The following is an 11,166-nucleotide window of genomic DNA, read 5'->3' on the forward strand; positions in this document are numbered from 1 at the left end:
GCTATTTATTTTGCCTCTCTGGAATGAGATGAGAGGGCAGACAGAATGTAATCAGGGAAAGATAGTTTCAGAATAATTCAGATACTTTTAATTAAATTAAAATTTCCAGGGTGTTTTTGCATGTTTGTTTGGATTTGTTTTGTTTTATTTTGGGTTTTTTGTTTGTTTGTTTGTTTGGGAGGGAGTTTTTTGTTTTTGTTACATAGCTAGTAAATTTGATTGCACCCCACTCTCAAATACCAAAACGCTCAGAGATATACCTGAACAAGTAAGGAATTCATGAAAAATCAGTAATTGCTGTTTGTTGGCTCTTTTACAAAATTCACATTTATTGGTTCCATTGTTCATTGGTCTTTCAGTAATAGCTGTGTTTTACTAAACATAAGGCCTGCTCATGCCTCTTTTGTATTCTGAAGGTCAGGTTCTTATGACATCTGGGTCAGTAGAGTTTCAGTAAAACTAACACACACACACACACACACACACACACACAGAAAGAGAGAGAGAAAGAGAAAAGAGAGAGAGAGAACACAAATTGTCATTATAATGAATGGATTCATCCTGATTCCCATGCATCTCCCAGTGTGAGCATCTCAATCCATAGGAGATCACTAATGCCAAGGGCATAGATCTTTCATGTGTCTTGACCTAGAAATGCACACCCACTACTTCAGCTGCTCCATAGTAGTACACTCTCTGTAATGCCAGAGGATATTTATGCTATTTGCCACATATCATCCTATGAATGGTTTAATGGGCTTTGTGGTGATTTTTGCTAGTCTCAATTTCATCTTCTTTGCTAATTTTCAAGTTTAAGCTCTTTCATTGGAATGTTTCAAGTCCCTCCTAATTCATGGAGAACTAATCTTGGTGACAGAAATGTCTCTATTAAGGTCGATAAATGGGAAACTTTTGCTTTTTCCCTAACAGCCCAATACAGTTGACATTGCTGATTGAGCTACTAATAATTCTCTTGATGAGAAAAGCAATGTTTCTCATGCTAATTGATTTAACATTTTACTTTTATTGTGGACGTTAAACACCTTTTCTTTGATTGTTTAAAAATGCTTTTCAGAGATTTTTCAGATAATTGCCCAACTTAGGAAACAATTATGGATAAAAAAGCAATGGTGTTTTAATTTTTTTTAGTTAAGGTGAATGACTCAACAGTGAGCTGGCTAAGTTCATAAAGATGTATTCAGAACACTTAAAAACTCCAACTACTTTGAGAGTTATAGATGAACAATTTACTTCTTGAATTTCTTGCAGAATTGTTGTGATTGTTGACAGCATTCAGCCCTTCTTCGTTACCAGAATGATGTCGCATTTCACTTATTGCTGTCCTCCAGAAAGCTGTGGCTCTGCACATCACACCTCAAGCCTCCCTCATATGACCATCATCAAGTTTATAAGGCAAAACCTAACCTTGAACCCACTGTTATAGCCAACTGAAGTGATGTGTGTAATCCCACAATTTGGGGTGTTAAGACAGGAGGACTGGGGGTTAGTGACCAGCCTAGATTATATAATGACACTCTGTCTCACAAACTCAAGGAGCAAGAGAAGGGATAATTGTGAGAAGACCTAAAAAGATTGTGTGTTTGTTTGTTTATTCATCTAGTTTGCTTTAGCATCAAGCTTGAAAACCCTGCATTACGTTTTAGTATATGCAGCTAGAGATTAGAAGGAGTTTATGACATGACCCAGCAGAATCAGTGAGCACAGCCACAAGAGGAAACTGGTCTCACCATAAACGTCTTGAGTAAGACCTCAGCATCTCTCCTCTCATCTAAGATGTGAGAGGATTGACTCAAGAGAGATCCGTGAACATGCAAAAGTTTAGCACATGCTCAAAAAAGAGTATAGTCCATGATAAGTTGATGTCAACAGAAATGCCTCCAAGATGGAGGGTTTTTTTAATAATCTTATATTTGGTTATCTTTTCTTAAAATAACACCAAAAACTAGGAAAAGGAGTAAAAAGACAGACAGATGGATTCGTGTAAGAATTAAAATCATGATGGAAAGTATCATCAATCTATTTGTGCAGGAGATCATGTACATGTATTAAGTGATAAGAGTTAATATCCTCAATATACAAAAACTGATTATGAATCAGAAAGACAAAGAAAAACTCTTTAAATGTCTAAAAGATATTTGCAAAATATCAGTCATAAAAGAAGAAGTACCTATGAATGGGATGTAATACTCAAAGGCAATGAAAACATTATTCCAAAGATATCTTTATTCCCACATTCATTGTAGCATTGTTCACAATTGCCAAGACATGAAACCAAGTAAGTGACCATCAGTGGATGAATGGATGAAGCAAGTATAATCAATCTCTCTCTCTCTCTCTCTCTCTCTCTCTCTATCTATCTATCTATCTATCTATATCTATCTCTATCTCTGTGTGTGTTTGCGTGTGTGTTTGCATGTGTGTGTTTATGTGCAATGAAATAGAAAATAGAATTCCACCACTTGTGACAGGAATGAACCTGAAGAGCGTTGTGCTGGATGAAATAAGCCATCCACAGGAGGAAGGATGTTGGTGTAAAGTCTCACTGAGAAATAGAACATGAAAAAGTCAGTCTCACACAACAGAAAGGATAGTGGTTAACAGAGGTTGAGGAAGGAAGAAGATGGACAGAAGCTGTCAAATGGGTACAAACTATAGTTAGATAACTGTAACCAGCAGCACACTGTACAGCAGGGTGCTGTAGTCAATAATAATATACTGTGTGTTTCCAAGTAGCTGGAAAAGAAGATTATCAATATTTCATTATAAAGCAATGATAGATGTTTGAGATATTGGTATAGAAAAAAATAATGACAATCAACATATGAAAAACTTAGCACTACTCCAAAATACACAATAAAAGAGCATTGTTTCCCGTGTTTGCAGGTACCCACATACCTATGGTGAGTGAGGGTGTCCATGGACACTGTTTGTGCTCACTCAAATGTTTGTAGCCCTTTTTGAATAGAGGCTAACAGTAACTACTACAATTTCAGATTATTTGGTAATAAGAATGTTTGAGGACTGCCATGAGGACCCATCAATAGAAAACGCCTTAAATAAGGTAGAGTGTACCTCCATAAATGAAAAGTATTATGAAGCTGTTTGGAAATTATTAAATAAACTTTTTGTGTTCATGGCAGAAATCTGTATTATATTTCTAAGTGGAACAAATAAAAAGGATGATGTTATCCTATCTTGTTTTAAAAGAAAATACATGGTCTGTGTGTGTGTGTGCGTGTGTGTGTGTGTGTGTGTGTGTGTGTTGTACATTGATGGTGGGGGTATCTTAAAAATTGACCCCAAATGTTAACATGAGAATAAAATATAGTTTTAATTTTCACAAAATTGTAAACATCTCATTTTTCTATGGCCATGCATCTACTTTGTTATAAGCACAAAACTTATAATGTATAAAACAGGGAGGCAGTTCCCTCTAGATAAATTATGAATGGGTCTAAAAACATGTATACTGCATCCTGTAATAAGTGTATGTCACTGAAAAACATTTTAAATCATCTTCTGGAAATCATTAGCCTAATGCTCACTAGTCATAGCCATTAAACAGTTTTGGATAAGCAGACAAATAATAGGTGCATGGATGGATAGGTGCGTGTGTGGTTAGGTGTATGGATGGATGAATATGTGGATGGATAGCTATGTGGATGGTTGAGATGCATGTACAGGTGTGTAGTTGGATGATTATGTGAATCCATGCAGGTTTAGACCTTGGAAGGACAGGTGTATATGATTTTTCAAAGAACGTTAATGTACTTTCATTGGTGACCTAATAATTAAAGTTTAAAAGTAACTCTGGAATTAGGTTTCTCTCCAACAATGAAAGGATTCTCAGTTATAGTGATGACTTATTGCTATAATGGATGGAAATTCTTGAAACAGTGAGCTGACATGAATTCTTCTTCTCTTCAAATGCTTCATCCAGTGACTGATGGAAGCAGAGGCAAACACACAATTAAGCACTGAACTGAACCCATGGAACCCAGTGACAGAGAGAGGAGTGATGAGCAAATTGGCAAAGAATGGGCCGGCAAAACCAGCAGAGACAGCTGATCTGAACAGGGGAGAGATCTTGGACCCCAGACTGACAGTGGGGAGGCCAGCATGGGACTGATCTGGACTCCCCAAATGTGAATGTCAGCGAGAAGGCCTGGGCAACCTATGGGGCCCTGAGCTGTGGATCAGTGTCTATCCCTGGAATACAAACAGTCATCGTGTGCCCACAGCACAAAGAGGGATGCTCTCTCAGCCTGGACTCTTAGAGGAGTGCCTGGACCCTACCCAGAGTGAAATGACAGACTCTAGATATCCCCTATGTGGAAGGATTTGGCAATAGGGTGGGAGGCTGGGAGGAAAGGGGAGTGCGGGAGGAGGGGAGGGAGAGGGAACTGGGATTGACATGTAAAACAAGCTATTTAAAATTAAAATAAAAAATGATAAAAAAATAAAGTCACTAATGAGGATGGTGGGGATATTTAAAGGTGTCAGTTCATTGCTTTATAACCATATGATTCTTTATCCAGGTGTATACTCTATACACATGTGCCCAAAGAGATAGGTTTCATGTTCACTGCATCACTGTTGCAGTAACCAAATAAATGGAAGCAACCTGTTGGTCTAGCCACAAAATAATGAGTAAATAAATACAATACTATGCAAATAAACTAATACCACATATATCACCAAGGTAGACCTGGCCCTGTCAGCTTCAGCTGTCAAGTCAACATAGCATAAGTGTCAACAAATGGAATCATAACAGGAATGGCCCACTGTGGACAGCACCATCCCTAGACAGGAGAGCCTCGGTGATGTAAGAAAGTTAACTGATCATGAGACAGAATGGAGTGAGTCAGTAAGCAGTGTTCCCTCATGGTTTCAGCTCCAGGTTCCTACCTTGAATTCATGCCCTGATTTCCCTCTGTGAATAACTTGTTACCTTGAAGTACAAGTCAAATAAACCCTTTACTACCCCAGATTGCTCTGGGTCAGAGTGTTTTATTACAACAGAAAAGCAAACTAATATAGATGTCAAAAAAGGAAATGCTGGAGGTTGACAGTATATATGATATGATTCCATTTATTTGAAGTTCCCATGTATGCAACATCAATGGAGATGCTAAATTCTAAATCTTTGATAGTGTTGGTTTCTTAGACAAGCAGGAGAAGATAACACAGAGACAGACAGAAGCACGAAAGCTGCAACTCCTTCTGATAGGTTTTATCACGTATACAAACAAGGCAAAATGTCAAACTATCATAAGTTTAACTGTGCCTACTGTTATTTCTTATGACTTTCTGCGCACTTCCTACTTCTTATAATAATATGGCAAATATATCCTAAAATAATTTAATGAGTCATGTTTATGTAATCCCCTCCCTTTGAGGACAGACAGAACCTAGGTCTGTTAAAGTGATTATCCTCTTTTAGTATTTGTGGCTGAGCTCAGAACCTGCCACATGCTGGATAAGTGCTCTACCACTAAGCAACAGTCCTGCCCACTTTTAATTTTTTCTTTAAAAAAGGCCTCAGTACGTTGTCCAGGTTGGCCTTGAACTCACTGCAGCCTAGGCAGGTAATGGGATTACAAACCTGTACAAATAGGCCTAGCTCTATGTTTAATACAGTTTATTAACACACAGAAAAAGTACATACTTAGGGAGTACTTGTGGTACTCCTGTACATGAATACAATGCTGGCCCCAGATAGTTGGGTGTCTCAAGAGCTCTTTATGACACTGTGGTTTACTTCAATGGGTCTCAAGCCTTACTATACACAAGAACTACCTAAATAACTTTTCAGAAGAACACAGTCAGGATGTAGCCAAGCAGTGGAATTTTGTTCAACAGTAAAAGGGGACAATTACCAATAAGTGGATGAATCTTAAAAATCAGGATCTGGAGAGATAGCCCAGTGGTGAAGAGCATTGGCTTCTCTTCTAAAGGACTCAGTTTTGATTTCCAGCACCCACATGACAGCTCACAACTACCTGTAACTCTAGTTCCAAGGGATCCAATGCAGGTACCAGACTGTAGTGCACATACATACATGCAGGCAAAACATTCATACGCATAAAACAATAATAATAGTTTTGAAAACATTATTATTTTGGAGACAATAAGCAAAAGATCACTACTGTGTGAATCTATTTATGTGAAATGTCATAATAAACAAGTAAAGGCAAGTCTGTGGAAATAGAAAGAAGACCAGTGGATGTCTGTGACTGAAGGTGGGAATAACAGTGTACTAAAGTTATTTTCAAATTTTCCATGAAACAAACTTTCCAACCCAATTATACAGGTCCCTGGCAGTCTGTTTTTCTGATATGTTAGCTTTGGCTCCTCATGGCTCCTCAGATGATACTTGGGTATGCCATACCATTGAGGGTAACATTCAGCTGACTCTTTTTCATGGGTAATTTAAAGACAACCTTACTGAGAAACTTAGGAATAAAAAATACTTCCAAGTCTTTTATCTCACATGTTGCTTCCAACGAAACCCCCAAACAGCAATGCTCTAGATAGAAAGTGTGTGTGTGTGTGTCTGTCTGTCTGTCTGTCTGTCTGTCTGTGTCTGTGTCTGTGTCTGTGTCTGTGTCTGTGCCTGTGTCTGTGTCTGTGTCTGTGTGTTCACATGTGCAGTGCAGGTGTAAGTGCATATGTGTGCATGAGCTTGTGGAGAACAAAGGTCAACCTCAGATGTTGTTCCTGAAGAGCCATCTATCTTGGCTGTTGAGAAAGGGTCTCTCATTGTTTTGAGGCTCATTAAGTAGGTTAAACTATCTGACCAGTGAGCTTCAGGGATCCACTTCTGTTTGCCTCTCCAGCGCTGCACTTACAAGTGTCTCCCACAGTACCAGTTTTCGCACATGGGTTCTGGAGGTCGCATTCAGGTCCTCATGCTGGCACTGCAAGCACTTTACTATCTCCCTGTCTCTCTGAATTTACAGCTTGAAATATCGTTTGATCTCATGCTCCCTAAATACAGCATTCTGAGTCTGTGATGACCAAATAGTGACTTGAGGGCATGTGCTTCTTCTAGGAAAAGGCATGAATAGATAGATGTATCTCATTGAAGGGCATGTGAGAGAGCTGAGAACTGAAGGATGCATGGCTTGTTCTAGGCCTGTGGGGATGGTGTGTAGATTTCAAGGGGTTTTCACACAGATGCTGTTCCACTTGCTTGTGCTGTGGCAATTGTGCTGATGGGTGATTATGGAAATCTATCTTCATCACACTGCTCTGCTCTTCCAGAAATAAACACAGCTCAGGCAAAACCTGAGAGTTAGATAGGCTAAATTTGCTATACAGTCCAGACATGGACTTTCTTCCCTTTTTTTTTCTAGGTAGCTTTTTTTTTATAAATTTTATTTAAATTAGAGATGATCTTATTTTGCATATCAATCCCAGTTCCCTCTCCTTCCCACCCTCCCATGTTCCCCCACTGACCCCCCCCATCCAATCCCCTGGAAGAGTGAGGCCTTCCATGAAGGATCATCAAAATCTGTCAAGTCATTTGGGGCAGGGCCTAGGCCCTCCCCCATTAATCTAGGCTAAAAGGGTATCCCTCCATGGGGAATGGGCTCCCGAAGTTTGTTTGTGGACTAGGGATACATCCAGAGGTCCCATAGACTGCCCAGTCCTCCTAGCTGACACCCACATTCATGGGCCTGGTTTGGTTCTGGTTGGTTCTCCAGTTGTCTACTGGACTCCATGAGTTCCCACTTGCTCAGGTCAGCTGTTTCTGTGGGTTTCTCCATCATGATCTTAACCACTTTGCTTGTCACTCCTCCCTCTTTCCAACTGGATTCCAGGAGTTCTACTCAGTGCTTAGCTGTGACTCTCTGTTTCTGCTTCCATCAGCTAATGGATAAAGGCTCTAGGATGGCATTTAAAGTAGTCGTCATTCTCATTATAGAGGAAATGCATTTAAGGTAGCCTCTCCACTATCGCTTAGAATCCTCGTTGTGGTCATCCTGGTGGATCTCTGTACAATTTCCTAGTGCCAGATTTCTCTTTAAACCTGTAATGGCTCCCTCTATTGATGTGTCTCTTTTCCTGTTCTCCTCTATTCATCTCCTGACTCAATGTTCCTGATCCCTCATGTTCTCCTCCCCACTCCTCTTCTCCCCTCCTCTTTCTCCTACCTCCCTCCCCTCCCTCATGCTTCCAATTTGTTTAGGAGTTTTTGTCCCTTTCCCCAGACCTGGAATTTAAAAGGTGTGAAAATCTCTTGTGTTCCAATAAAGATTTATTTACAGCAATAAGCAGTAGCTAGGTTTGGGTCATGGGTGCAATTTACTGACCTCTAACCTAAACAACTGAAATATTTATCAAAACATAGGTAGCTGTCCTCAGAAGGTAGCTATCCTCAAAAATACAACGTAGGAAGTATTTTTCCAAATAATTCCTTAGAGTCTTATTTATTGCTCAATAAATTGTATGATTATTGGAAAGAGCTTTTGTGTGTCTTAATCACTGCAGGTAGATGATACAGAAATAGTGTGTAGATTTCAGAAGATTTTCACATAAATATTATTCCACTTGGTTTTGCTGTGGTTACTGTGTTAAGTAGTCCTCAGAAAGAAGAGAAGTTGAAAATGCCTCAAAGGTTGAGCATAAATGATGGAGAAAAGACCCTAAGAATGCAGTCTGTGGTTCTCCAGCAAACACCACTCCTAGACCACAAGAAAGGGAAGGAGGAGAGGGTGGGCTGGAAAGGAGGCTCGACTTTGGTGGAAGGCGTCTGTGGCCATCTGCTGAGAACATGGTAAGATTTGGAAATGCCTTTGTGGACAATAGACAGGAGACCTGAGCAGAGGCAAAGACAGCCAAAGCATGAATACATCAAATCCTTATAAAGACATCTTAACAATGAAAATCCCAAGTAGTCCTATCAGGTGGTGTTGAGGACCTGTAAAAAATTAAATCTAGTTCATCTGAGCATTCTAAAATCTTCAGTGCTGGGGGTGTACAGCCCAGTGGTAGATTGTTTACCTGACACACACAGGATCCTGATTCAATCCCAGCATGGCAGAAAAGAATTCTGAGCAGAATGGGATAGTCAGATCTCAAATCTTCCCAACAAGGATGACTGTCACTAAAGAAGGAGACAGTTTTTCTACCCTGCGCAGACGTGGATCACATAACACCAGCAATCCAAGTGGAAGTGTTTCCAGTTCTACGTGCTTTCTACATTTCCCATCATGCCCCATGGAAAATCTCAGTCAGGGGCTAGCCCATCTGTAACACTTCTCTTGAATGGGCCATTTCCCTGCATTGCCAATAAGATTTTGGCCTTCCAAAGACAGAGGCTGGGGAGAATATATATTGAAGGCTTGTCTTCTCCGACCTATTTTGAGATATATATATATATATATATATATATATATATATATATATATATATATCACTGATAGCTATTGATCATTTACTTTTCATTCAAAGTATGCTTGTGTGGTTTTAAAATATCTTATCTTCCCATTAAGTTAAAGTTAGCTAGTTAGTTAGTTATTAAGGCAGAGTCTCACTATGTAGCCCTGAAACCCATCTGTAGCCAAGATTGACTTCAAACTTATGGAGATTCTTCTGCCCCAGATTCCCAAATTGTGAGTGTGTGGGCACTCACCACCACAACTGTCTTATGGCGAATTATGAAGCCAGTAATTCTTGAAAGAAAAACAGATAACAAGACTTTAGGGAATGCACAGATACAGCCAAATATTAGAAGTGTGTGTATCAGTAATCACATGCAGGGGTGGCCGCAGAAAAGAGACTTTTCCAATGTCCAGAAGCATCTGGAAGCTGTGTGAGAATCCAACAACAGGTTCCATCACTGCTTACCCTTTGGTGTTTCAGAAAAAAAACTCATTCTCACAAAATCAATCCCATTGATTTGCACTGAGTGTATCAGAACCTAACCATATCTGTGGCGCTTCGTCCTCTCTTTTCCCAGATGCCCTTGTCAGCACCCAGCCACCCATCATCAGGGGTGACCTGGAGCTTGTCCTGGTCCTGAGAAAGCCAGCCAGGAGACAATGCTCAGGGGGACACATGCCCACCCCATCCCTAAAGCTTCTTGGAAAATCAGGCCATTTCATCTGCCATTGGTGTCAAGAGCAGCAGTGATATGCTGAAGGGGAGGAGGGAGAAACATGAGGTGAGCTAGATACTAGGGACTCGGAAGGACCAGGACACCTCAGAATCTCAGGGCAGAGCCCCCCTGCCAGCTTCATAAGTAAAAACTAGGTTATTACTTCATTATTGGTCATGAGTGATCGTGGTTTGTTCACCCTTGAATCCCTGTGTTCTGGCACCTGTAAGCCTTAATGAAAGTCTCTTATCTATCTAGTGAAGGTGAGACTTGAGTGGAGAGGGGAAGGAAAGGCAGAGGAACAGAAAAAAGGAAGACAAAACCCTGTCATTTCAGCAAGAGTAGAGACTGAATCTATTTTCACAATTATTTCTCTAATTAATAAGACAATACAGGATATACAAAGGACTCTCAGAAAACAGTCTTCAAGTGGAAAATAACATAAGTTCATAAGTAAGAGATAAACTTACACTAAGAAACTACTTTGGTGATGTCTGTTACTACACCGTAGCCCTGCATACTATGACTAATACTATGCTGACCCAAAGGACTACAAAGCAGTACTACCACAAAAAAAATAGAATGTTGGACAGGGATACAGCTCAGTGCTTGCCTAACATGCACAAAGCCCTCAGTTCCAGCCATATAACCACAAAAAAGTCAAATGTCAGACACATTGTTTGCTCCAATGGATCTACTCATAAAAATGAGACGTTGCCAACTCTAAAAGTAGAAAATCAGTATCAAGACTACCAGAGGGGCAGGGAAATGTGGTCGTAACTGAATTCTGATCCACCTGGGTTTAATTTCTGTCTTAGGTATTCACCAGCTGGGTAGACTTAGTCTCTCCAAGCCATGTCCTTATCATCTGTATTGGTGGAAGGTAACATTAGCTGCACAGGCTTCTGAGTTTTAGACAACATTAAACACATGAGGTGCTCTCCAAAGGACTAGCTCAGAGTAAGTCTTCAACTATCACAACCAGTGAGGAAGGCACAGCTATTCATTTCCTTCTTCTGTGAGTCAGTCTGGGAGCCTGC

The sequence above is a fragment of the Mesocricetus auratus genome, unplaced genomic scaffold (assembly GCF_017639785.1).
Source record: "Mesocricetus auratus isolate SY011 unplaced genomic scaffold, BCM_Maur_2.0 Super-Scaffold_4256, whole genome shotgun sequence".
Classification (NCBI taxonomy): Eukaryota; Metazoa; Chordata; class Mammalia; order Rodentia; family Cricetidae; genus Mesocricetus; species Mesocricetus auratus.